A 27,937-nucleotide genomic window follows, 5' to 3' on the forward strand; every position below is an offset into this window, starting at 1 on the left:
CCATACTCTAACCAGAATGATTGGATTTTTTCCGACTCTATAACCATGGGTCTATAGCGCAAGGGAAGCATCTTGCCATTACCCATGAAGGACTGACCAAAAGGTTCCTAATTGACTTAACAGTCACATATCAATAACTAGCTCACATCCAAAGGTGTCCTTCGAGAGGCTTCTTGACCAAAAGGAGCAATTGCCATTACCCTTGGTTCATGGAGTACAACACTTTTTTCCAGTAGTAGACTAAGGATTTATGAAATCCCTCGCAGTGCTCTAGCACAACCGACATATCTTTCCCCTAAGATAATTTACAGTTCGGGTTCTGAGACCAAATCCTAGGTAAGTTAGCAAATCGGCCCTTCCTAGAGTTTCTTCCTAGCGTTTGTTTTTTAGGAAACCTCTCAGCTAACCAAGGCCTCCTTGCCATAGGAATGGATTCATCGAGAATCCATCCACCCACTTTCCTCTAGGAAGTTCTTAGTTATCTAACTACCTACCACATTATGTGAAACATATAAAAACAACTTCATTAATTAAAAAGAATCCTTTTATGCACAGTTGTTTGTTCGTGTGATTTACTCACGCACATACAATTAGAATTAAAAAAATTCATTGATTATATTCCATAATGTGTGTTCCCTCGTCCATACAGGAGCAAAATTACAATTTCACGTGCTGTCTCGTTCGGCGCATTTGCACATCACCAATATCAAATCCACCTATAGCTAGTGTTTTTAGGTGTCCCAAGTAGAACTTGGGCCATACAGAGGACCAAGTAATTCCTACGTACATAAAGGATTTACTAGCCAGAGCCCCATGGCACCCTATCCACCTCCTACTTAATACAATCCTTGCTGGGAGACCTCTCACCATTGGAGCCACGGTCCATGCTTATGCGGTAGTAAAAACATTCCCTCTTGGTATGGGGATTCAAAACCTATCCTTGGGGGAGGTATATGGATCCTTAATTTATATTTGTTTGTAATATTTTTGCACGAAATATTAAAGAATTTTGACCACTACATGCCCCGCGCAAAAGCAGTGCTAAGTCATCTCCCGCAACGGAATAATGTTAGTGGCTAAGTCCTTAACCCGCGTGCTTCAATAAATAGCTCACCACATCGAGCGTAGGAGGCCGAGGCTAAAAAACCGCAAGACCACACACGGACACCCTTTACGGGAAAGGCAAAAGGATATGAACCCCCTTAGGCTTGAGGGGGGAAGGAAGAGAGGAGGGAGAGGAGGTCGTGGACGCCATGCTACCGCCAAATGCCACCGCCCTAGCCGCCACGCTGGCCTGTTGCCGCCCGCACCATCCCATTCCCATCATCATTATCATCACCCTCATCTTCTTCGTCGTCCTCTCCATCCTCCCATAATCACGTTTTCCTCCATATTTCTATGAGAGACAGAGAAGCATTAGAAACTTCTTTGGAAGCTTCTAATTTTAAGCTTCCATAAAGCGTGTTCTCTTGTACATTGCAGGTTTATCTTAAAACTCCATTCCACAAAGGCCATGTCCTATGCAAAAGGAAAGATCCCGGGTAGAGAGGAGTCGATACGTGAAAGTAACCCAAGAGAGAGTTGCTGAATGAAATTATTTACGTCATCAATGGCTCCCAAGAAAATGGCGAGAGGCGCACATGCGGGAGTTTCTACTTCAAGTTCGCGTGTGGATAACACCCCGAACCTCAATGCCCAAGTTCTTAGAGATTGATTTTGCATGGAAAGAATGCATTTAAGCATGTCTTTAATATATGTATTCGAGTTATATACATTTGGAAATTTTAAACGCAAGTATCCATTCGTTTACGAAGTTAGTGCATGTCATGCATTTGAAAAATGCTTGCACTTCCAAGTCGCAATCTCCTTGAATGTATAATGCATAAATTAGAAGAGGGATCGTGCCAAGAAGGATAGAGCTTGTTGCATGTTGCACTTGTGATTTAAATCCATCGATGTGATTCGTATAAAGGTTAATCTTAGACACCATTGAATATTGTCCAAAGAATTGCATTGCATGAAAAGGAAACCATGAACTTACCTGTTGCATGCGAGGATTCTTGCATTTTTAGTCGGGTTAAATGTTGTAGGACGGATTAAGTCAATAAATAGTCCTATGACATTCACTCATGCATGAACTTCTTTATCGAAGTTATTTCAGAAAAAGATGCATTTCATATTAAATCATGAATTCAATGCATTGGAAAAAGGGTTTATAGGTATAGTTCTTGTTAAAACTCAACGTAGGTTTCTATACGAGTTAGTCCTAAATTATCAATCTTCAAACCTTGGTTCCGTTGCATCATTATAGTTTTAGCGCAAGGGAAAAGAAATGATCATTGAAATCTTTTAGCTGCATAGAAGGAAAAGTCTATGAATCGCATATTTGCATGGAATGTTATGTCTTGCAATTATTTTCTTTTAGGAAAAATATTGGCATCTCTAAGGAAAGATCTCTTCTTATCACAAGACAATTAGTTCGATTAGGTAATTCACTTGCAATGGTGTAGCTCAAACGATGATTACCTCAATGCGCTAGGTAGAGTTTAGTAAGCTAAAAATTCTACCTAGTATCATACTTGGGATGCCAAGCCAATACTTTTGATCCCAAGATCCTACCCACATTCATAGAATGTTAGCACTAATGGGACGCCCATACAATAACAATCTAGGGTTTTTACCCTAGGGAAAATTGGCATAATACTAGACTTTTGATTGAGTTTAGAAACCCTAGGGCCAAACGTTGTCGGCCTAGTATGGTTAGGGTTGGGTTGGGTCAAGAGGACTCCCAAACCCTACATCTTGACTAAACATATTTCTTGACCAAGGAATTCCATTTAATGGGAGAAATGATCCCACAAGTTAGGTGCGACACTTGTCTCGTGCAACAAGTCCGAACGTCGCATGGCTTTGTGTTTAAATCACAATATAGATTTGGCCACTCCTTGGAATAAGGTTGGCAGGTTCTAAGTACAAGACTAATTTGTAAGAGGATGAGTAGACATCCTACTACATCACCCTTCTTTGGACTGATTTGCCAAGTTAGGGAAGTTATGTATTGCCTAGAAACCAATCAAGTTGGGGCGATGAGGTTGCCCAAGAATTGCTATTCCCAATGTAAGAAACCTAAGGTATTTGTTGATTGGGTTAACAGGGTATAAACCCTAACCCAAGGATAAAAGGGTAAACAAGCAACGAAACCCTTGGGGATCTTGCCAAGTCGCAATTGACCCCGGATGGAATGATGGATGCATTCAGAGAGAAGGAATATACCTTAGCAGTTGGCCAAATAAACGACCACTAGATAGATTGTGTTTGTATAGTTAGGAGCACTGTTTGTACTTCTTTGCTCAATCAACTAAACTTGGAAAAATAATTAATGCTTCAAGTTGAAGGCGTGGAGGGAGAGACAGTGTCAGTTACCCCCAACTGTCTACTTGACCCTATCCAAGGGGGTTATTAGCCATGCCAAGTACGTGGACCGAACCCCCTATGAGAGGTCTTTTCGTGGGTGCTCCTTGGAGCAGGAGGACGCTTGGGTGCTAAGGGGCTCTAGCCGTAAATCCCTTGCCTCTCGGTTCCTGCACAAGAGGCCGACGTGACTCGGGATTGGATCTTGAGGCCCGCATACTAGTCTACGGGCAAAAACTTGGATTAGTAATCCTTGAGGATTACTAGATTGCCTTTGGGCGGATTATGGATTGCCTTCGAGCAGATTATGGAATTGACTTCGGGCGGATTATGGATTAGCCTTGGGACTAGATTTTATGATGTATTCAAAAGACTGATAAATAAGATCAATTGTTGAAAAGGAACTTGTTTGACATTGTTTTTCTTTGTTACTGCTTAAGTTACATGAATGAACCAGTGATTAATTGGCTAATTAAGGAAGCTATTTTTGCATGTCAAAATAAATGTGATAGGTAATTATACAACTAAAGCAACCCTGAGGAAAGTGCAGTGGATGCGACCATGGGTCTGTCCTACAGAAGGGTGGTCCCGGTTGGCCGGGAACTTTTCTCAAGGAAATTGACAGCAAGGACCGATGACCTAGAATCTAGGATACTAGAGTTCCGATTTATGCTGTTTTAGGGGAATGGAATGGGGCTATGCCTTGCGGGCAGAGAGGTCGAGCTTTGTATCCCTCTCGTTTCCCATTCTCCTTGAACCAAGTATAGCATGAATCTGCTTTGACCCTGACGTTTCTGCGTAAAGTAGTTTGTTTGGGTTTGATGCTAGCTGCCATTCTAAGAATTTGATCACTAGCAAAACCCTGATTCAGGTCGGTCCTAAGTGGGAATGGCCGGAATGCTTCTGTTTCGTGGCAAAATTGGGAGGACCTAGATCGCAAACCTCGTGACATTCTGTGGGAGTGCCGGGCGACGCTTTCTAGACTCTCTTCCTGATGGGCTGCTAAGACATGTCCTGCAAGTGAACAGGTGGACACGTCATAGTTGGTATCAGAGCAAACCAACGAATTAAATATTTTCAAGGAAACTTATTGAGGTGAAGTAGAGCAAATGTTGCTGTTAAGAACATTTCCTTACTTACTTATTGATGCTGACTTGCAGATTCGCAAAGCATGGAACAAATTCCTGGTGTTCTAGGTTATGTTTATGACCGCGATGCATGCTTTGACTTATCGATGGAGGCTTGATATGATGAATATCCTAGACTGCATCTACAATCCTTTGCCCCTGTACGTGGAATGGAGATGGACATGTGATTCTGAACTTTATTACATAGCTGCCCACCGATTTGTGTACCTTCGAACCAACTTGAAGAGAATCAAGTGGATGGAGGAGTTAAAGATCGTAAAGCTGTTCATCTTTGTTGGGGCTCATGCAAACGCAACCCTACATGTCGGCGGTCAAAAGGTCAAGCAGAACACATATGTGTATGAGAAAGTGACTTGAATAATCCTTGCCGACAGAATTAAGGTGTTGGGACGTTATGAGAAGAACGGGTATCAAAGGAAGGGATACCCTAATCTTCCAATGACCTATTGATTCCTGAAAATCCATGACCCCAATCCATAAAATTACTCAGTTCCTGTAGCTGAATGTAACACAATCTTATTCTCCCCGAATTAATGTATTAGCTTGTTCCATTTTCCCAAAAATAATTGTACTCAGAAGGGCTATGCCCATATGAATGAAATAGACTTTTTTTATCAATAATTGTCATGGCTATAAGTAGTGATAAAGAAGTTAAGTGATTAGGTCACTTGGCTGAAAGTTGAACTGGGCATGTAAAGTAGTGTGAGAAACGTTTAGCAAATTTTTAACGCAAAGAATTTTAATGCCCAGGCACAACCTCAAGTGCACATTCCTAGTCCGATCCCTACACCAAGTACGGCCGTGATTCGGGAGAAGAAGTTTCTTCTCAAGAAAATCAAGCCACCAGAATTTGATGACAAGGGAAGGACATTCCAAAATGATGCCGAGATCTAGATTGACTCCATGGAGGATTATTTCGAAGGAGCCGGTACTGCACCCACTAACCAAGTGATGCTCGCCAAATTAAAGCTTATCGGCAAAGCAAGACTTTGGTGGAAGCAATGGTGCAGAGACCAAGGAATCTTGGAAGGGTCAGTTACTTGGGAGAAGCTAAAAAAGAGCTGTGCGAGGAAGATATCCCTTGATGCATACTATTCAAAAATTGTCTCTCTTTTGAAGTATGCCCACAGATGGATATGACATAACAGGTGTCGAAGTTTTGTGTTGGATTAAATCCGCCTATAAACACCCGCCTCGAGTCAATGCACCCAACAAATTTCAGGACGCACTCATTCGAGCTGCACCCATAATACAGGAGGTGCAGATTAGGCCAAGAATTAATGAGACTTGGTCTTACAAGGATCAGAACAAAGGAGTGTATAGGTCCCAGGCTAAGAGAGCGCAGGGCCAAAATCCGGGACAAAGGAAGAAAGCTAGGACCAACACTGTCAATAATTTTGTTTCTACCCAAGGTAATGGCCGCAATCTCTGTTGCTTCCATTGCAACGAGCCTGGTCATTTCAAAAGGCAATGTCCCAAGCTTAATGGAGGACAACGTCAAGGACCATTCCAAGGAACCGTCCGTGGACAAGGAGCCACCACCTAGGCCAGAGGGAGGACCGCCAATGTTGCTAACAAGGAGTTCGGTGATGAAGAGGACCTAACCATGGAAGCAGACTTTGAGGTGACAATAGTCCATGCCACTCTTCACAAGAAAGGCCCGAATCGCCAATTCTAAGTGATTCAAACTCCATCGGATTATCAAGGTAAAGGCTTTAGAACCTTGATTAATTGTGGTAGTACATATTCCTTTATTTCACCAGTTTGTGCAAGAAGATTAGGAATAGCCACAAAAGATGCACCTATCTTACTTGTGGAATTAGCAAATGGTCGTGAGGTCACTTGTACTAGGCAAACTGCTAAGGTGGAATTCCTACTGGGTGGAAAGTCGATTTCGGTCAGATTCAGGATTATGAACTTAGGTATCCATGAGTGTTTGCTCGGAATGGATTGGCTTAAACCAAATGACGCCCACATTTACTTTGGAAAGGGCCAAGTTTCCTTTCGAAATTTTGAAGGGGAATTGGTCACAACTCAAGGAGAGGCTGGGAAGCCAAAAATTCAACTGGCCAAAGCATCTCGGATAATAAAAGGAGTTAGAAAGGGGCTACCTGTCTATTTGATTAAGATAAATAAGCTAGATCAGAATCAGGAGTCTAGTGATAAACCTTCATGGCTAAAGGAATACACAGATGTATTTCCTAAAGAGCTGATAGAACTTCCTCCTCAAAGGGAAGTCGATCATGAAATCAAGCTATTGTGATGCCAGGAGGCATATTCCATGGTGGATTCCGTGAGGTTTTGTAGTGGATTCCGTAAAATTTTATTATTATCAGGGCTCATACACAAAGTGGCATCTTTGTGCGAGAAGTCGATGGGGACGCCTATCCTTTTCGGGCGTTTTGTTAATTTAATGTGTAAGTGGGTGATTCCATAGCGGGTGATTCCGTAAAATATATATTTAAATTAATAAACGTTTATGAGTTTAGAGTGCACACTCGTAATAAATTAAGGTTAGGATTGATTTCTAACCAATTTATTTATGTAGCTGAAGACTGCTAGGTATTCACTTTTGTCGGTTTAATTGTATTATTTTTCTAACAATTGTGAATGCTTCAGTTGATGTGTAGAGCGAGCAGCGGTGGCATTGGGAAGCATTGGAGGGTAGCGTGTATTCAAGTTATCATCAATTTTTTATGGGCGCGTATCTTAGGCATGGCGCCTATATTTTGTCTCACTTATTTATCAAAGCGTTTGATATTCATTTATTATTTTTGTATGCTCATGGGCGCAGAATTTAAATATTTGTATTGGACATTGTATTTGGGTACCGCTTGACTTCTTGGGCGACCATTAGCTTTAATTCTTTATTGGCACAAAAGCAAACTCAAAAGCTAAAGCGTGCTATTTTGTAATTTGGGCTATTATTTGAGCTTGAAGATGAATAATATATGAAATACATGCTTTATGGAGCGCTCACACAAGGCATGGGGGGAGATTGCACCCAATTCGTCTCTTGTTCATGTCGTGCAAGTTTTCTTCATTGATTTGTGTGCAAAAAGTAGAGTTGTTTTGTTCTTGGGGACCTTCTGACGCTCACTACGTGCGCATACGGCGACCGATCTGTGCACCAGTGGTATCAGAGCGAAGTTGAGATTGAGAGCTTCCAATCACTTACCATCTTGCGCGAAGGCGGAGCTCCTGGAATGATTAAACTTTATAGTCAGTTTTGTTGCGAACGGTCAATACCAATGTGTTCCTGGCGATCAAGAACCCCCTTCTACACCCTCTGATCCGAAAGACTAGCCTCTGTAGAGGTGGAGGACCACATGGATACTTCCTTTAACAAGTCATCTTCATACAGATAAGAAAAACCTTTACTCCATAGCTCAAAGCTTCAAAGCTTTAACAAAAAGCTTATTAAGCTTAATAGTAAGCTTATTAAAAAAGCTTAAAGACAAAGATTTTTTTTGCCTGCAGCATCAGTATAAACTGACGGCCGCCACCGATTCAATTGAAGACGCCTTCTGGTCCACGAAATTTAAGCTAGTTACTAAAGCTTAAAATTCTAACCTTTCTTAATCAAGCAAGTCACCAAAGTCACAAAGGTCATCTCCAACCATTACCATAGCAGCAGTTCATATGCAGAAGCACACAAACCAGTCTATTGCTCTTTGAAAGTCCCTGTTCACACTTGCAGACTTACTGAACTAGTTTCAACAAGAACAGAAGTTCATACGCAGTTCCTACGCAACACTACTCTCTTGGAAGACGGTTGTGACAACGAATACCGCAATCACAAAGGAGAAAGACTACAAAAGCCAAACAAAATATACAAGCCTTGTATACCCGCTTTTGAGCTAGGCTCATCTCGCTAATAAGATTTTGAGAGTGTGAGGTCTTTTGAATTTTGCAGGATGAGTGAACAAAACATGGACGATTTTATGGTTGAAGGAGATCTACCCGAACCAACAATGGAGCAAAAGTTGGATTTGATTATGATGCAGCTTGAAGAAGAACGAAGAGCCCGACAAGCTTTGCAAGTTCAATTGGCCAATCTGCAACGATCTACCACTGACCAAGATGGATCGCAACCCGAAGATCTGATATGACGTACCATCGATGCAACACTTGAAGCCCAATCCATTCGCAAAGAAACAAAGATTAGTGAAAGAAACTTCAAATTTCGTACTTTCAATGGATCACGCAATGGAAAGACTGTACTTGCTTTTATCAGTCAATTTGATGATTACTTCCATGAAGAAACATATGCTGAGAAAGACAAAATTAAATGTGTCACTAACCATTTAGTTGACCGAGCATTCTTATGGTGGACTGTGGTCTGCAAGAGCGTTGATTGTCCCACTACATGGGAAACTTTCCAAAAGATTTTTTTGTAGAATTTCCTTCCTCCTCAATTCCATGAAAAAGCCATCAAGCAATGGGATCTTCTACAACAAAGAGATCGCGAACCTATTTCCCAATACACTGAACGTTTTTGGAATGCTCTACTGCAACTACAAATGCTCGAAGATGTACCTAAAGCAACTCACAAACGCAAGTTTATGTCTGGCCTACTTGGACATTTCTATGCTGAAGTCAATATGTTCAAGCCAACAACTCTTGAAGATGCAATTTCCTTGGCCCATGACACTGAAGACAAGATTCGCGGAAGAGACAAGTGACAACAACAATTTCCAACTAATGGTAACTTTGGTTCCAAACAATTCAATTCAAATTTTCGAAGATTCAATCAAAGTCGTTTTCTTCCATCTTCATTTCATAAGTCTTGGACACGACCACCTGCCTTGCCATCAAACACCAATCCAAACCCTAAGCCATTCCCACAGTCAAATCCCAACATTCCTAAACTTCCTGCCATTACCAATAATGTATCTAAAGCAAAACCTATAGTTTGTTACAAATGCCATCAACTTGGACATCTAGCAGCCAATTGCCAATCCATAAAGCCACCTGTCCATATCAATTATCTTGGCGCAATAGAAGAAGAAGAATGTGAGGAAATGCCGGACTTTACAGAAGACTATGACAACATTGGTACTACTTCGGATACTTTGCCAGGTATGCCAACTCCCCATTCTTTGTTAACAATGAAATGTTTTGTGTATGGTAAAGAAAAGACTATTTTACATGATGATGGGAGCACACATGACTTTATTTATGCAAAGTTAGTCAAAGAATTGAATTTACAGACTGTTTCTACAAATTATCGCATCAAGGCTGCATTCCTAGGTACGAGATATAATGGAACACAAGAGGTGTATAATTTAGAAATTAAAATTGGTGAATATACTGAATGAAGAAATTTCTTAGTTGTACCTTTGCAGTCTAGTGACATTATCTTAGGAATGCCTTGGCGCCATCAATACAATCCTAACATAGATTATTCTACGCATTCAATTAAAATTTATTTTCAAGGAAAACAAATCACATTGCATGGTATGCACGCTTCCAATAATTTTCCACTGCTTACTCATACTCAGGCTAAACATGCATTATGTAAAAGTAGCAAATCTTATTTAATATGGGTGAATGAAATTCAAGCTAAAGAAAAACAGATGCATTCTAGGCATACACAATTTCTTGCCCAATTTCAAGATTGTTTTGTTGCTGATTTACCACCTAGATTACCACCTTCATGTCTTGAAGATCATAAGATAGATTTAATTCCTAGAACACAACTACCATGTAAAGCACCATATAGACATAATCAAATTGAACAGAAAGAAATTCAAAACCAAATAGAAGAATTTCTTAGCAGAGGATTAATTTGACCTAGTAGTTCTCCATTTGGTGTACCTGTCTTATTAGTGAAGAAGAAAAATAATACTTATCGCATGTGCATTGATTATCGTGCCCTAAATAAAATTACTGTTAAGAATAGATATCCAATTCCTAGGGTAGATGATCTTATGGATAAGCTATAAGGATCTGCCATATTCAGTAAGATAGATCTTAAATCTGGCTATCATCAAGTAAGATTGGACATATCTGATATATTCAAAACTGCATTTAGAACACAATTTGGACACTATGAATTTCTAGTTATGCCTTTCGATTTGACTAATGTACCAGCCACATTTAGTCGTATGATGAATCACATATTTTTGAAACATCAGCATTGTGTCATAGTTTTCTTTGATGACATATTAGTATTCAGTAAAAATGAGAATGAGCATTATGAACAATTTTCTTTAGTTTTTAAATTGTTAAAAGACAATCAATTATATGCTAATCCAGAAAAGAGTGAATTCTTTCAAACAGAAATTGAATATCTAGGACATATTATTTCATCAAAAGGTATTAAAGTCGACCCTAAAAAGATAGAAGCAATTTTAAATTGGCCCATACCCAAAAATGTGCATGAATTACGTTCTTTTCTAGGTCTTGCTAGCTTTTACAGAAATCTTGTGAGGAATTTCTCATTACTTGCATTACCTTTGACAAAACTTTTAAAGAAGGGTATTGTGTATAACTGGTCTGACAATCAACAAAAATCCTTTGATTTATTGAAACATGCTTTAACGCATGCTCCTATATTACAACTACGTGACTTCAATAGGCCATTCTTCTTAGTAGTTATTGATGCTAGTGGATCTGGAATAGGCTCCTTATGCAAGATAATCATCCCATAGCCTATTCTAGCCAAACCATTTGAACTTAAATATTCTACCTATGACAAAGAATTGCTAGCTGTAGTACAAGCCTTACGTCAATGGAAACATTATTTAATGGGATCTCAATTTATGATCAAAACTGACCAACAAAGCATTAGACATCTCCTTAGTCAACCACAAATATCTAACCGACACATTAAATGGGCCACTTTTATTCAAAGTTTTCATCCCCTTATACAATATCAACCAAGAAAAGAGAATGTTGTAGTTGATGCTTTGAGTAGAAGACCGACAATTCATAATATTTCTGTGATATCATTTGATTCCCTTATCCCTATGAAAGATACTTATCATCAGGATCTTACTTTTCAAGCTGATTGGAATAAACTAGTTGCAAATAATTGGATTCCTATTGATTCACTGTCTTACAACAATGGATTCATGTTTTATGAAAAAAGTTTATGTGTGATAGTTCCATTTCGATCATTTGTTTTGCATGAAATTCATTGTCCTCCATATCAAGGTCATAGAGGAATTATATCTACTTTGCGTACATTGACTGAAGATTTTTATTGGCCACATATGGACACTGATGTATCTAACTTTGTATCTGAATGTTTAGTTTGCCAACGAGTTAAAAGACACCATGGTAAACAATATGGTTTACTAATGCCATTATCTATTCCATCAAGACCATGGGAACATATTTCAATGGATTTTATCACTAGTTTACCTAACACTAAAGTTAACCATGATATGATTTGGACTGTTGTAGACAGGTTTAGCAAACAAGCATATTTTATTGCATGCAAGAAAACTTTAACTGCATCTCAAGTTGCTCAATTGTTTTCGAAAACTATTTTCACTAACCATGGTTTACCAAAAGTTATTATTTTTTATCGTGACTCTATATTTTGTAATAATTTTTGGATTACTTTGTTTGCTAACTTAGGAACAAAGATTGATTTTTCATTTGCATTTCATCCTGAAACAAATGGTCAAATAGAAGCTACTAACAGTACTATTTTAGATCTTTTGCGTGCTTACACCATTTCAAAACCACACACATGGGATACACATCTACATTTACTTCAGTTTGCATATAATAATACACCACATATAGCTACAAAGAAAGCACAATTTGAAGTTATTTATGGATATCGATTGTCTACACCTGTTGCATCATTATCAAACAAAATTCAGACTGCTGATGATATTGCTAGCATACATGCCACTATTTTTTATGAAGTTAAAGATATGATTGCCAAAGCCCAACAATCATACACAAAACAAGCAAACAAGAAAAGACAGGCTATGAATTTTAAAGTTGATGATTATGCTTGGTTACGAATAGAAAAATGAAGATTACAAAGTGTAGATAAACACCCAGTTGTGAAATTAGCACCTAGATTTTATGGACCATTCAAGATCATACACAAAATCAATGACAATGCATTTAAACTAGAACTACCACAACATTGGAAAATCCACAACACCTTCTATATCAGTTTATTATGACTTTAGAGACCAATTACCTATACACCGTGTCTATGAAAACCCTCATTTACTAGATGATGAAACTGAAATCCTTGAGCTTGAAAGTAATATAGATACTGACTTTATAACCACTAGAACTGGCCATAGATATTCTAGATATTTGGTCAAGTTTAAAAATCATCCTGTTGAAGATGCCCAATGGATGCACGCTAGAGACTTAAATGCTTTCCCCATTCTGTTAGCTCCACATTGAGCTAATAGCAATTGAGGACAATTGCTATCCCACCTTGGGGGTATGATGCTAGGAGGCATATTCCATGGTGGATTCCGTGAGGTTCTGCAGTGGATTCTGTAAAATTTTATTATTATCCGGGCTCATACACAAAGTGGCATCTTTATGCAAGAAGTCGATGGGGACGCCTATCCTTTTTGGGCGTTTTGTTAATTTAATGTGTAAATGGGTGATTCCATAGCGGGTGATTCCGTAAAATACATATTTAAATTAATAAGCGTTTATGAGTTTAGAGTGCATACTCGTAATAAATTAAGGTTAGGATTGATTTCTAACCAATTTATTTGTGTAGCTGAAGACTGCTAGGTATTCACTTTTGTCGGTTTAATTGTATTATTTTTCTAACAATTGTGAATGCTTTAGTTGATGTGTAGAGCGAGCAGCGGTGGCATTGGGAAGCATTGGAGGGTAGCATGTATTCAAGTTATCGTCAATTTTTGATGGGTGCGTATCTTAGGCATGGCGCCTATATTTTGTCTCGCTTATTTATCAAAGCGTTTGATATTTATTTATTATTTTTGTATGCTCATGGGCGCACAATTTAAATATTTGTATTGGACATTGTATTTGGGTACCGCCTTACTTCTTGGGTGCCCATTAGCTTTAATTCTTTATCGGCACAAAAGCAAACTCAAAAGCTAAAGCGTGCTATTTTGTAATTTGGGCTATTATTTGAGCTTGAAAATGAATAATATATGAAATACATGCTTTGTGGAGCGCTCACACAAGGCATGGGGGGAGATTGCACCCAATTGGTCTCTTGTTCATGTCGTGCAAGCTTTTTTCATTGATTTGTGTGCAAAAAGTAGAGTTCTTTTGTTCTTGGGGACCTTCTAAGGCTCACTACGCGCGCATACGGCGACTGATCTGTGCACCATAGTGCCAGGAGCTGCACCAATTGCAAGGAGGCCATATAGAATGTCCATCTCGGAAGCGATTGAGCTGAAGGAGCAAATCAAGCAACTGTTAGACCAAGGCTACATCCGCCCTAGCAGTTCGCCATGGGGAGCTCCAGTGCTGTTCCAAAAGAAGAAATATGGAATGCTTTGACTATGTATTGATTACAGAGGGTTGAATCAATCAACCATTAAGAACAAGTATCCTATTCCAAGAATAGATGAACTTCTTGACCGTCTTCAAGGTGCGAAGATCTTCTCCAAGATTGATCTCATGTCTGGATATTATCAGATAAGGATCAAGGAAGAGGTTATCCCAAAGACAGCATTCAGCACAAGATATGGACACTTTGAGTTCCTGGTCATGTCATTCGGGTTAACAAATGCTCCTGCTACCTTCAATAGGCTAATGCACGATATCTTTAGGCCATATCTTGATGACTTCGTACTCGTCTTCTTCAACAATACCTTAGTCTATTCCAAACAAGAAGAAGATCATGAACCCTAGCTTCTCATTATTATTGAAACAATGAGGGTACACAAGCTTTATGCCAAAAAGAAGAAATGTGCATTTTTCAAGTGACAGATTGAATATCTGGGATTCATTGTATCAGCGGAAGGAATTTCAGTAGACCCGGCCAAGGTCAGAGACGTTCTGGAGTGGCCAACACCAACAACTTTCAAAGAAATACGTAGTTTTCTTGGATTGACAGGATGGTACAGGGTCTTTATCAAAAACTATGCCTTGATTGTAGCGCCACTGACATCTACTGAAGAAGCAAACATCAATTGTATGGTCAATTGCTAAACAATCTAGCCTTGATAAACTAAAGCAAAGCTTGGTATCAGCACCTATCCTGAAACTTCCGAACCTTGGTAAGGAGTTTGAAGTGATAACTGATGCTAGCATACTTGCCTTAGGATGTGTGCTTATGCAAGAATGTCATCCTGTAGCCTACTCTTCAAGGAAACTGAAGAGCCATGAGAGGAATTATGCTAGCCATGATCTAGAGCTATTAGCTGTCATCTGTCCTCTCAAACTTTGGAGACACTACTTATTGGGTAACAAGTTTACCCTAGTAACGGATCATAAAAGTCTCAAATAGATTTTTACCCAAAATGAGCTCAACATGAGGCAACATCGATGGATTGAAGTGCTGGAGGAATACAATTTTGAAATCAAATACTGGCCTAGAAAGGAGAATGTAGTTGCCGATGTACTCAGTCGCAATGCATTTTTGAATTCTCTGATTTTGCAAGATCCATCAACAGCTAGATCTCTAGTCACAAAGGTATCCATGCCAAACAACCCAATTCTTGAGCTAGCTAGAGAAGAGGCATGCCATGATCCAACCTATCAGAAATTGCTAAGGGAGATCCCCATCAAAGATCAAGAGCCAAAGCTACAGGCTAAGTATCAAGAATTCTCTATCAATAGTGGACTTGTCTACTATAGAACGAGATTATGTATACCGGCAAGCCAGTCACTCAAGCAGAAAATACTTTGGGAAGTTCATGAATCCCCTTTTTTAGGCATCCTAGCTATGCCAAGACCCTCAATGTAGTCAGAAAGAGCTATTATTGGGAAAGGCTCAAAGGTGACGTTCTCAAATATGTCACGAAATGTTTGTCTTGTCAATGCATTAAGGCTAAACATGTCAAAATGCCAAGGAAATTAAAACCACTTGACATTCCACAAATGAAATGGGAATTCATTAGCATGGACTTTGTTGTTGGCCTACCCCATATTCAGGGAGGATACAACTCCATTATGGTTGTGGTTGATATGCTCACTAAGGTTGCACATCCTATCCCTGTTAAAAAAAACTATAAAGCCTCAGACATTGCAAGGTTATTTATCAAGGAGATATTCAAGCTACATGGGCTACCCAGAAGGATCATTAGTGATAGTGACTCTCTCTTCATATCACACTTCTGGAGGACTATCTTCGAAGCCATTGGGACTCAACACTGTTTCAGTACAACTTACCATCCCCAAACTGATGGCCAAACAGAGCGAGTCAACCAAGTCATTGAGGATATGCTAAGGGCACACTGCTGCCGTGAACCCAAAAAGTGGATCCAATATTTGCAATTGGTTGAGTTTTCCTACAATGCTTCCTACCAACAAAGCATTCAGATGACCCCTTTTCAAGCATTGTATGGGCACGACTATCATAGTCCTTTAGACTTCTCGGATCCAACCTTGAGGGTTGAAGCCTTAAAGCAGATGTTGGAAGATATGGATGACCAAATCAAGTCAATAAGATAGGACATCCAAGCCGCCAAGGATAGACAGAAGGCTTACGCGGATTTGAAACATCAAGACAGATCCTTCACTAAAGGAGATATGGTCTTCATTTGCGTACGTCCAAAGAAGAGTTCCCTATCCTTGGGTGAATGTAAAAAGCTAAGTCCAAGGTATTGTGGACCCTACAAGATCCTCAAGTGCCTAGGGCCTAATGCTTACAGACTTCAACTCCCTGAGAACCTAAAGGTTCATAATGTATTCCATATCAATCTACTGAAAAAGTATGTACCTAACCCTAGTCACGTACTTGATGATCAACAAGTTGTAATGCCTAGCCAAGGAGTCCTTGAGCTATAGCTTGACAGGATCTTAGATGTTATGGAGAGGCATTTGAGATCCAAAACCTTGAGAGAATACCTCGTCCAGTGGAAAGATTATCCCGAGGAGGATGCCACTTGGATGGATGAAAGTGCTCTCAACCAACAATACCCCCAACTCTTCTCGAGATGAGGACATCTCGATTCCTCTAAGGGGAAGAGAATATAATATTTTTTTACGAAATATTAAAGAATTTTGACCACTACATGCCCCACGCAAAAGTAGTGCTAAGTCATCTCCCGCAACAGAATAATGTTAGTGGCTAAGTCCTTAACCCACGTGCTTTAATAAACAGCTCACCGCATCGAGCGTAGGAGGCCGAGGCTAAAAACCCGCAAGACCACACACAAACACCCTTTATGGGAAAGGAAAAATGATAATGGTTACAATTTTTGCAAACGTTTTTATTATTTACCCCCTCCCCTCAGCCGATGCATGGCAGGGGAGAGGGAGTGGAGCTAAGTGGAGGAGAGAGGAGTGTGGTGTGGAGAAGCATGAGGGAGGGGAGGCATGCAAGCGAGCCACGTGGGAGGCTATCGCCCCCCCCCCCCCCCCCCCCCCCCCCCCCCCCACACACACACACACACATTATATGAACCCCCCTTAGGCTTGAGGGGGGAAGGAAGAGAGGAGGGAGAGCAGGTCGTGGACACCGTGTTTCCGCCAAATGCCACCACCCTGGCGGCCACACTGGCCTGCTGTGGCCCGCGCCATCCCATCGCCATCATCATTATCATCACCCTCATCTTCTTCGTTGTCCTCTCCATCCTCCCATCATCACGTTTTCCTCCATGTTTCTGTCAGAGACAGAGAAGCATTAGAAGCTTCTTTGGAAGCTTCTAATTTTAAGCTTCCATAAAGCTTGTTCTCCCGTACATTGCAGGTTTATCTTAAAACTCCATTCCGTAAAGTCCGTGTCTTGCGCAAAAGGAAAGATCCCGGGCAGAGAGGAGTCAATACACAAAAGTAACCCAAGAGAGAGTTGCTAAATCAAATTATTTACGTCATCAATGGCTCCCAAGAAAATGGCGAGAGGTGCACATGCGGGAGTTTCTACTCCGAGTTCGCGTGTGGATAACACCCCGAACCTCAATGCCCAGGTTCTTAGAGATTGATTTCAAATGGAAAGAATGAATTTAAGCATGTCTTTAATACACATAGTCGAGTTATATACATTTGGAAATTTTAAACGCAACTATCCATTCGTTTACGAAGTTAGTGCATGTCATGCCTTTGAAAAATGCTTGCACTTCCAAGTCGCAATCTCCTTGAATGTATAATGCATAAATTAGAAGAGGGATCATGCCAGGAAGGATAGAGCTTGTCGCATGTTGCACTTATGGTTTAAATCCATGGACGTGATTCGTATAAAGGTTAATCTTAGACGCCATTGAATATTGTCCAAAGAATTGCATTGCATGAAAAGGAAACCATGAACTTACCTGTTGCATGTGAGGATGATTGCATTTTAAGTTGGGTTAAATGTTATAGGACGGATTAAGTCAATAAATAGTCCCATGACATTCACTCATGCATGAACTTCTTTATCGAAGTTATTTCAGAAAAAGATGCATTTCATATTAAATCATGAATTCAATGCATTGGAAAAAGGGTTTACAGGTATAGTTTTTGTTAAAACTCAACATAGGTTTCTATACGAGTTAGTCCTAAATTGTCAATCTTTAAAGCTTGGTTCCGTTGTATCATTATAGTTTTAGCGCAAGGGAAAAGAAATGATCATTGAAATCTTTTAGTTGCATAGAAGGAAAAGTCTATGAATCACATATTTGCATGGAATGTTATGTCTTGCAATTATTTTCTTTTAGGAAAAATATTGGCATCTCTAAGGAAATATCTCTTCTTGTCACAAGACAATTAGTTCGATTAGGCAATTCACTTGCAATGGTGTAACTCAAACGATGATTACCTCAATGCGCTAGGTACAACTTAGTACGCTAAAAATTCTACCTAGTATCACACTTGGGATGCCAAGCCAAGACTTTCAATCCCAAGATCCTACCCACATTCATAGAATGTTAGGGCTAATGGGACGCCCATAAAATAACGATCTAGGGTTTTTACCCTAGGGAAAATTTTCCTAATACTAGACTTTTGATTGAGTTTAGAAACCCTAGGGACAAACGTTGTCGGCCTAGTATGGCTAGGGTTGGGTTGGGTCAAGAGGACTCCCAAACCCTACATCTTGACTAAACATATTTCTTGACCAAGGAATGCCATTTGATGGGAGAAATGATCCCACAAGTTAGGTGCGACACTTGTCTCGTGCAACAAGTCCGAACGTTGCATGGCTTTGTGTTTAAATCACAATATAGATTTGGCCACTCCTTGGAATAAGGTTGGCTGGTTCTAAGTACAAGACTAATTTGTAAGAGGATGAGTAGACATCCTACTACATCACCCTTCTTTGGACCGATTTGCCAAGTTAGGGAAGTTATGTATTGCCTAGCAAGCAATGGACCGATCAAGTTGGGGCGACGAGGTTGCCCAGGAATTACAGTCCCTAATGTAATAAATCTAAGGTATTTGTTGATTGGGTTAACAGGGTATAAACCCTAACCCAAGGATAAAAGGGTAAACAAGCAATGAAACCCTTGGGGATCTTGCCAAGTTGCAATTGACCCCGGATCGAATGATGGATGCATTCGGAGAGAAGGAATATACCTTAGCAGTTGGCCAAATAAACGACCATTGGATTGATTGTGTTTGTATAGTTAGGAGCATTGTTTGTACTTCTTTGCTCAATCAACTAAAGTTGGAAAAATAATTAATGCTACAAGATGAAGGCCAGGAGGGAGAGGCAAAATCAGTTATCCCCGACTGTCTGCCTGAACCTTTCCAGGGGGGTTGTTAGCCGTGCCAGGTATGCGGACCGAACCCGCCGCGAGAGGTCTTTCCGTGGGTGCTACTTGAAGCAGGAGGACACTTGGGTGCCAGGGGGGGCTCTGGTCGTAAATCCCTTGCCTTCGGGTTCTGCACAAGAGGCCGACGTGACTCGAGATTGGATCTCGAGGCCCGCATACTAGTCTACGGATAGAAACTTGGATTAGTAATCCCTAAGAATTGCTGGATTGCCTTTGGGCAGATTATGGATTGCCTTCGGGCGGATTATGGAATTGGCTTTGGGCAGATTATGGGGATTAGCCTTTGGGGGCTAGATTATATGATGGATTCAAAAGACTGATAAATAAGATCAATTGTTGAAAAGAAACTTGTTTGACATTGTTTTTCTTTGTCAGTGCTTAAGTTACGTGAAGGAACCAGTGATTAATTGGCTAATTAAGGAAGCTATTTTTGCATGTCAAACTAAATGTGATAGGTAATTAGACAACTAAAGCAACCCTGAGGATAGTGCGGTGGATGCGACCATGGGTCCATCCTACGGAAGGGTGGTTCCGGTTGGCCGGGAAATTTTATCGAAGGAAATTGACAGCAAGGAATGATGACCTAGAATCTAGCATACTAGAGTCCCGATTATACTGTTTTAGGGAAACGGAATGGGACTATGCCTTATGGGTAGAGAGGTCGAGCTTTGCATCCCTCTCGTTTCCCATTCTCCTTGAACCAAGTGCAGCATGAATCTGCTTCGATCCCGATGTTTTTGCGTAAAGTAGTTTGTCTGGGGTTTGACGCTAGTTGCCGTTCTAGGAATTTGACCACTAGAAAAACCTTGATTCAGGTTGGTCCTAAGTGGGAATGGCCGGAATGCTTCCACTTCATGGCAGACTTGGGAGGACCTAGATCGCAAACCCCGTGACATTCCGTGGGAGTGTTGGGCGACGCTTTCTAGAATCTCTCGATGGGCTGCTAAGACATGTCCTACAAGTGAATAGGTGGACATGTTACATTGTTCCAATAGTTAATTCAATCAGGATCTAATCTAGAAAATCACAAACAAGATTGATGTCTTCAAGCAATTATGACTTCAATCAATCATGTAACTTTCAAGTGATGATTAATCTAGTAGCAATTGATACTTCAAATTCACATAATGAACTCTTTCCCTTGGAATTTAACTAAGGGTATCTAGATTTTGGGGTCTCTAACTTCCCACTTTAAGGTTTATTCTTGTAACCAAGTTTCTTGGCCTTAAGTTAGTTTCTTTAACTTAGAGATATTTTTGGTCTTAAAATCTTCTAGATTAAACTATATCCTTGACTAATTTCTTTGAAGTTCATTCTTAATAAATCCGTCTTGAAAAATTCATCATGATTTCTCTTGAGTTCAAGAATTTCGTAGTTTTCCTAATAGTTTCTAGCCTATAAGATGTTCTAATAATTTACTGAGTGAATACTCTAAGATCGCAGTATTTCTTAAGAGACTTATCTTATTTCTATTGAATTTGGATAGAAATTTTTAGAAAGATGCTTGTGGTATCCAAATTGGTAGAGGGTTGTTATCCGTGCCCGTGACTCCCGTGCTCGCAACTCCAACTGTTGCTTCCACGTTTGTAGGGTCATGCACGATTTTCACTTTTGAATTCTTTTTCTTTGGGAACATGACAGAAATATGATTCATAGAAGAACACGATACTAATACCGGTTGGCAAGGGTGTAAGATTCATAGAAATATGATTCATAGAAGAACACGACACTAATACCGGTTGGCAAGGGTGTAAGATTCTCGATGATGATGATGGTTATTGTGGAATTCAATGATGTAGGCCTCGCGGATGGTTCTTCTGGTGAGAATCAGCAATCACACTCACTAAAACAGCCTCTTTGTATGGAGCTTTAGGGTCAAGGATATGCAGGCTAACCTATCCCATATGCACAATGGTGCCTACTGCAGTTTCCTACTTTCTTATAAAGCATTGTACTTGCTTCCTTTTCTTAATGAAATGATAGTACTCTTTTCTTTTCAGTGAAGTGTCAATGTCATTATCCACATATACAAGATTGTGTTTATGAGTCCAAGTCTCAATCTTGGAACCTAATTAACTTGTGTAACAAACAGTGTCTTTGTCTTCTCCATCATGAGTCCACACTTCTCCTTTCATCCTCCATAGCCTCCGCCTTTGCCATGCTCTAGATCCCACATTTCTCACATGGTATCAGAGCCCAGCTGGGCATGGCATTGCTTCTCCAACCTCTCTTGATTCCTCTCAACCTCAGTCTAGCTCAATGTCAACTCATGACTTCATCTCCCAACTCTACTCTCACTGAAGCTTCCATGGCAGCCATAGTCAGCAGCACCCTATCAGATTGAGCTACTTATATCTCACTCCACAGGTCAAATCTCTTGGAGCTTCCTTCTGGAAAAGTATTCCCCAACTCACAAAGCTTCTCTGTATCACATCAATCCAGGACATTTGACCATTTGAAGCTCAGCATTGTGAAAATCCTCAATCTCTACTCTGTGTCTGCCATTGCCAGACAAGACCTACCTTACTTGGAGCTTCAATAACTTCTCAACCAGGCCATTTCAGCTCTTGATTTCTTCTAGGAAGTTTTTCTTCTACTCAAGCCGCTTCATCCTGGCACGTAAATTGACAACATTGCTGCGCCCTGACCCTAGCATTACAGAAATCGTGGAAACCTGTCCTGAACTGCGCCGAATCTGTTCGAGCTGCCTGCGCGCGCCATACAGTCCACAATCTTGACGATTATCATGGGGCTTTGATAACCCATGAAGTCAGCTTCCTAGGCATGTAAAAATATTTGAAAATGATCAAGTATAGCTCCTGCAATGTTGAAAAAACCAGGCCCCTGTCTCAGAAACCCGAATTCCACCATAGCCAAAATTTCTCAAGCTTTTTTTTCCTCAGTTTTTCTCTCTCTTGACACTCAACCCAAGCCTCTGTCACTCTAATCCATTGACCCATCACCAAATCAAGGAGGGGAAGGACCTGAGAATATTGAAGAACGACCGAACGATCTCGAACAAGAAGAATCAAGCTCAACATCAACACTGACATAGTGTGTTTTCACACTGTCACTAACTGTGTCTCTTGACACACTGCATTCTGCTCTTCTACTGATAAAATCTCAGAATTCTGGTGTTGATTTGCTGCTGATCTTGCAACCTCAACATGGGAAAAGACTCTCCAAATGCTCGATTCAAAGGAGTCGGGTTCCACACCTGGCAAACCCGCATCAAGCTCATCTTGATGAAAAAGGGTCTCTGGGCCATCACAAATGGCAAAGAAAAGAAACCTTGGGACGCGGACCTTGCAACTACTTGGAAAAAGAATGATGATAGAGCCCAGGCCATTATCAAACTGGAGCTAGATGACAGTTATATCCACCATGTGGATAACTGTGATACCTCACAGGATACATGGAAGAGACTTGACACCCTGTTCGGTGCACAATCTAAATCATCAAAGTATGGTCTCCTGATTGAGTTCTTCAGGCTTGAAATGAAGTCCAGCACATCACTTGCCACACATCTCAATTACATGGAAGGACTCCTAACCCAACTTGTAGGAATCAACATTAAAATGGATGAAGATGTTTGCATCGGTGTTCTACTTAAGAGTTTGCCTCCTGAATATAATAATGTATCAACAACTTTAATCAACATGCCAAATCCTGAACTTGTTGATATCCAAGCATCACTGTTAGAAGAAGAAAAGAAACTTAAAAGCAAAGAAGAGCCCAGCACTTCAAAGGATGAACAAATGTTATATGTAAACAACAGATACAAAGGTAAAAAGGAACCGCTCTTCTGTGACTTCTGCAAAAGGATCGGACACACTGAGAAGTTCTGTCATGCTAGAAAGAGGTCCCAAAAGGCCTATCTTGCAGCTGTGAAAGAAGAAGAAGATCATGGACCAAAAGATGAAGATGAAGATGAAGATGAAGACCACCAGGATCGGAAGGACAAGACTCATCAGTCCTTCTACTCTCATAATTCTGATAGACTGTTTTAAAAGCCTTGTACTTCCTTGCCCTAATGCTTCCTGCCATAAGCTTTGTAAAACTCCTTATGTAACTTGGCATTACAGTCCCTGTACACTTTGTGAGGACCCTGTTACAGCCTCTGGATGTCCATCATGTTTTGGCGCCCACACTTAGCCTTTTCTGCAATAGCCTCTGGTGTCTACCATGTTTGTGGTGTGCCCACACTTTGCAGGTGGTTCTCATTACAGCCTTTACACACTTTGTGCCTTTCTAGTTGTGATTGAGGAGGGGTGTTGAGAATCAAAAATCACACTCACTAAAACAGCCTCTTTGTATGGAGCTTCAGGGTCAAGGATATGCAGGCTAACCTATCCCATATGCATAATGGTGCCTACTGCAGTTTCCTACTTTCCTATAAAGCATTGTATTTGCTTCCTTTTCTTAATGAAATGATAGTACTCTTTTCTTTTCAGTGAAGTGTCAATGTCATTGTCCTCATACACAAGATTGTGTTTATGAGTCCAAGTCTCAATCTTGGAACCTAATTCACTTGTGTAACAAACAGTGTCTTTGTCTTCTCCATCATGAGTCCACACTTCTCCTTTCATCCTCCATAGCCTCCGCCTTTGCCATGCTCTAGATCCCGCATTTCTCACATCTTTTTGCTTTGTGGAGAGCAATACTGAGTCTCTCTCTAGTAGACAAAATAGGGACGAGAGTAGAGGTATGACTTCTAACTGGATTGATAGAATATGATAAAGTTCTTTAGTGTCTTCTCTTCTCGGATTAGAGTAGAAGAGGATGAGAGACCTTCAGTGTATCCCCTTCCTTGGGTTGAATAGAATGATGTCTCTTCGTCTCATGGAATAGAGTCTCCTCCTTCTCGATCAGCATCTCATCCTCATCATGATTGCTCTTATCCCTCCTCCTGGTCATCCCCAAGCCCTCAATTTATAGTTTTGCAGGGGGTAAAAGAGAGAACACTTGTTTTTTTAGTGTTTTTTGATGACATCGTCGATGACAAAGAGAATACATATGCTTTCTTTTAGCATTTTTGATGACATCATTGATGATTTCAAAGAGGGAGCTCCATTTTTGTAGCGCAAAGATAAAAAATTATGAATATATATGGGCAAGCACCATATGGCGCCTCATCAGGTGGTTGTCACTCCAAGCCTTACAACTAAGGTGGTGACCAACGCATAGACCTTGGCATAGTTGGCAACGTGCTACAAAGACTTCGTTGGCGTCATTGGCTGCGCGTGAGAAGCTCCCACTAGCTTGTAGGAAAAACTTCCTAGGAGGTCACCCATCCCAGCAGTGCCATCACGCAAGTGCGCTTAACTGCCAAGTGAGTATTCACTAGGCTAGTTCTTTTTTGTTGTTCTATACTATAAAAATAGTTTTAATAAGCTAGACTTGGGAGGGTCTGCTAAGTCTTTCTTCCATGAATTGGCATATAATACCTCATTAATAATAATTATTATCCTCATAATGAGAGTCAGTTTCTAACTAGAGCTAGTATTTTTTTATTTTTTTAAAAATGTGCGACATAAAACAATTTTCTTTGGAATGTATACACACATTAAAATAAACTAAGCAATGGGGACATTACATGACCATTCACTTGAGGATTATATAGGGTAGTCTTGTTGTGCTTAATCTTCCAAGCTTCAATTAGAGGCCACTATAATCTCATTCAAGAAGTGTGTCCCTCGATCTGACACAATCTCCTTCAGTGGACCACAGTAGCAAACAATTTGCTCCATAATGAAAATAGTCATCTCCTTAGCATTGTCCTTCACCATTTCTCGAGCTTCAGACCACTTTGTAAAGTAGTCTGTTGCTACAATGATATACCACTTCCGCATAGGTAATGAAGGGTATAATGGTCCCACAAAATCAATATCCCATTTTTCAAAGGGTAATGTAATCAAAATGGGATTTAAGGGTCGCCTATGATTTTCCCTCACATCGTATCTTTGACAAACATCACAGTGCTTAATATAGCTAAAAGCACCTTGAAAAATTGATGGCCACTAGTATCCAACACACATAGAGCTTTTTGGGAGGTAAGATGGCCAACAAAATGTCCCCCACATGCTGAATCATGGCACTCCTCAATAAAAAATGATACCTCATCGGGCTTTACACAACGACGATAGATATCATCTACTCCTCTTCAATACAAGACACCCACTATAATCGAAAAGTGCAATGCTTGTTGCTTGATCTTTCTCTTTTCAGCCTTTGATAAAACGGCCTTGAATCCTCCTGTAGATAAATAATACGTTATAGCTACATATCAAGAAGGAATGGAAGTTGTATTGACTTTAAATAAACCTTCAATATCACTTCCCTCAGCCAGAATTTCTTTTGGCTCCCCAAAATCCACAAGACATTCTACAATACCCTTCAGCTTCGTGGTTTTCTCCTAATCTCATAATCGAACTCTTGCAAAGTGATTAACCACTTTGCTAAACGATTGTAACGTGTCCACCTGTTCACTCATAGGACACGTCTTAGCAGCCCATCAGGAAGGGAGTCCAGAAAGCGCTACCCGGTACTCCCACGGAATGTCACGGGGTTAGCGATCTAGGCCTTCCCGATTCTACCACAAAGCGGAAGCATTCCGGACGTTCCCACTTAGGACTGACCTGAATCAGGGTTTTCCCTAGTGGTTAATTTCCTAGAATGGTAGCTAGCGTCGAACCCCAGGTGAAGTACTTTACACAGAAACATCAGGGTCGAAGCAGATGCATACTGCATTTGGTTCAAGGAGAACGGGAAACAAGAGGGATGCAAAGCTCGACCTCTCTGCCCATAAGGCATAGTCCCATTCCATTCCCCTAAAATAGCATAAATCGGAATTCTAGTAACCTAGACTCTAGGTCAACATTCCTTGCTGTTCATTTCCTTCGAGAAAAGCTCATTGTTGTCGATTTCGTTTGAGAAAAGTTCCCGGCCAACTGGGACCACCCATTCATAGGATGGACCCATGGCCACATCCACCGCACTTTCCTCAGGGTTGCTTTAGTTTTCTAATTACCTACCACATTTAGTTGGACACACATAAAACAACTTCCGTAAGTTAAACCCTAGCTAGCACTTTGAGGTGTTCGTTGTACTAACTAGTTATGCTCATACGAATCCCTTGAGGGTTATACCCTTACAAGTGATCTCGCCAAATCGGTCTACTTGTCTCGTGACAAGAAACGACCTCTTCTTAAAGATGCTAAATTTGTTCTAAGGGTGTAAATAAATAGATCCAGGATGCAACGTTCCATGTAAGTATGCAAAACATAGACTTTTCCTTTAATGCAACTATATGGTTTGCAATAACCCTTTCTTTTCTTGCTAAATTAATGATGAATTGACAAATTGGAGGATAAGTTGCATAAAACCTACAAAGATTTACATCAAGGAACTATGCCTACAACCTTTTGTTTAATGCAATTGAATTTCATGATTTGATATGACATGCAACCTTTTTTCAATGCAACTTCGATGAAATGAAACTTATGCATGATGAATATGTAACATGCAACCCTTTCTAGATACAACTTCGTTAAATGAAGTTCATGCATCACGAATATGTGATATGCAACCCTTAATCTATTCTACAAGCATCTTCGCATGTAGTATGCAAGTCCATGGTTTCATTTCCATGCTATGTAATTTTTGGGACAACATCTACTAGGTCCCTGGAAGTACCTATGTACCTTTATGTTTGATCTTAATTGATCAAGATTCCCTATCCCTTTGACCATGGCTGGTCGAGATGGTTCTGTTTAGAATAGTTCCTACTCCGACTTAAGTATAATCTTCTTAAGCCTTCTTAATAATGCTCACAAGCACTAAGCTCTTACCTATCCCTCTTGAAGTCACCAAGGACTTTGTCATGGGATTCATGGATCTTAGTCCCAGTTGGTAAATTACAACAACGTTGAATTTTCCCAACAACTTTAAAGCATGCAACGTAATGCCATGCTTTCATTTCAATGCTTACAATTTTGATATTTTGTGCCACACATGCAAAGGTGCTTTCTATGCATGCAATCTTAACATTATCCTCTATGTAATTATTTACACGATCTATGACCTTCTTGAATGATCTAGCTTTATGTGATCATTGTATGAGCCTAGTTGCACTTTAATCTTTTCAGCAGATTATTACATGTACCTTAGAATCCATCTTGCGATATGAACATGCACTTTGTTTCTTTCAATGTTCTCTGAAATGCATTTTAAGTAAGAACTTGTGCAATGAGTAATGCACTTTATGCAAGAACTTATGCAAGAGTTATCTGATGTAGTTTCTAATCAATTTCACCTATTATGATGTCATCTTACAAAGGAGATTATCTTGTTCATGACATACATCACAACTATGTTCATACCTAGAAAATTATCAAACATGCAATTAATGTGATGCATGTGAATATGTTTTCCTGCCATAATATTTATAACCTATTTGGGCGTATGCAAATGAAGACCATGTCTCCTTCAGCAAAGGTTCTATCTTGACGTTTCAAATCTGCGTATGCCTTCTGTCTATCCTTG

The 27,937-nt window shown here is 40.2% G+C and overlaps 1 pseudogene; it reads right to left on the minus strand.

Annotated features, from left to right (window-relative positions):
- LOC148022044 (uncharacterized) overlaps positions 1-17,225 on the minus strand; it is a 39,798-nt pseudogene extending 22,573 nt beyond the window's left edge.
- Between the last annotated feature and the right edge of the window lie 10,712 nt (positions 17,226-27,937).

The sequence above is a fragment of the Lygodium microphyllum genome, chromosome 17 (genome assembly GCF_053477565.2).
Source record: "Lygodium microphyllum isolate KBCC chromosome 17, Lygodium_microphyllum_v1.1.10, whole genome shotgun sequence".
NCBI lineage: Eukaryota > Viridiplantae > Streptophyta > Polypodiopsida > Schizaeales > Lygodiaceae > Lygodium > Lygodium microphyllum.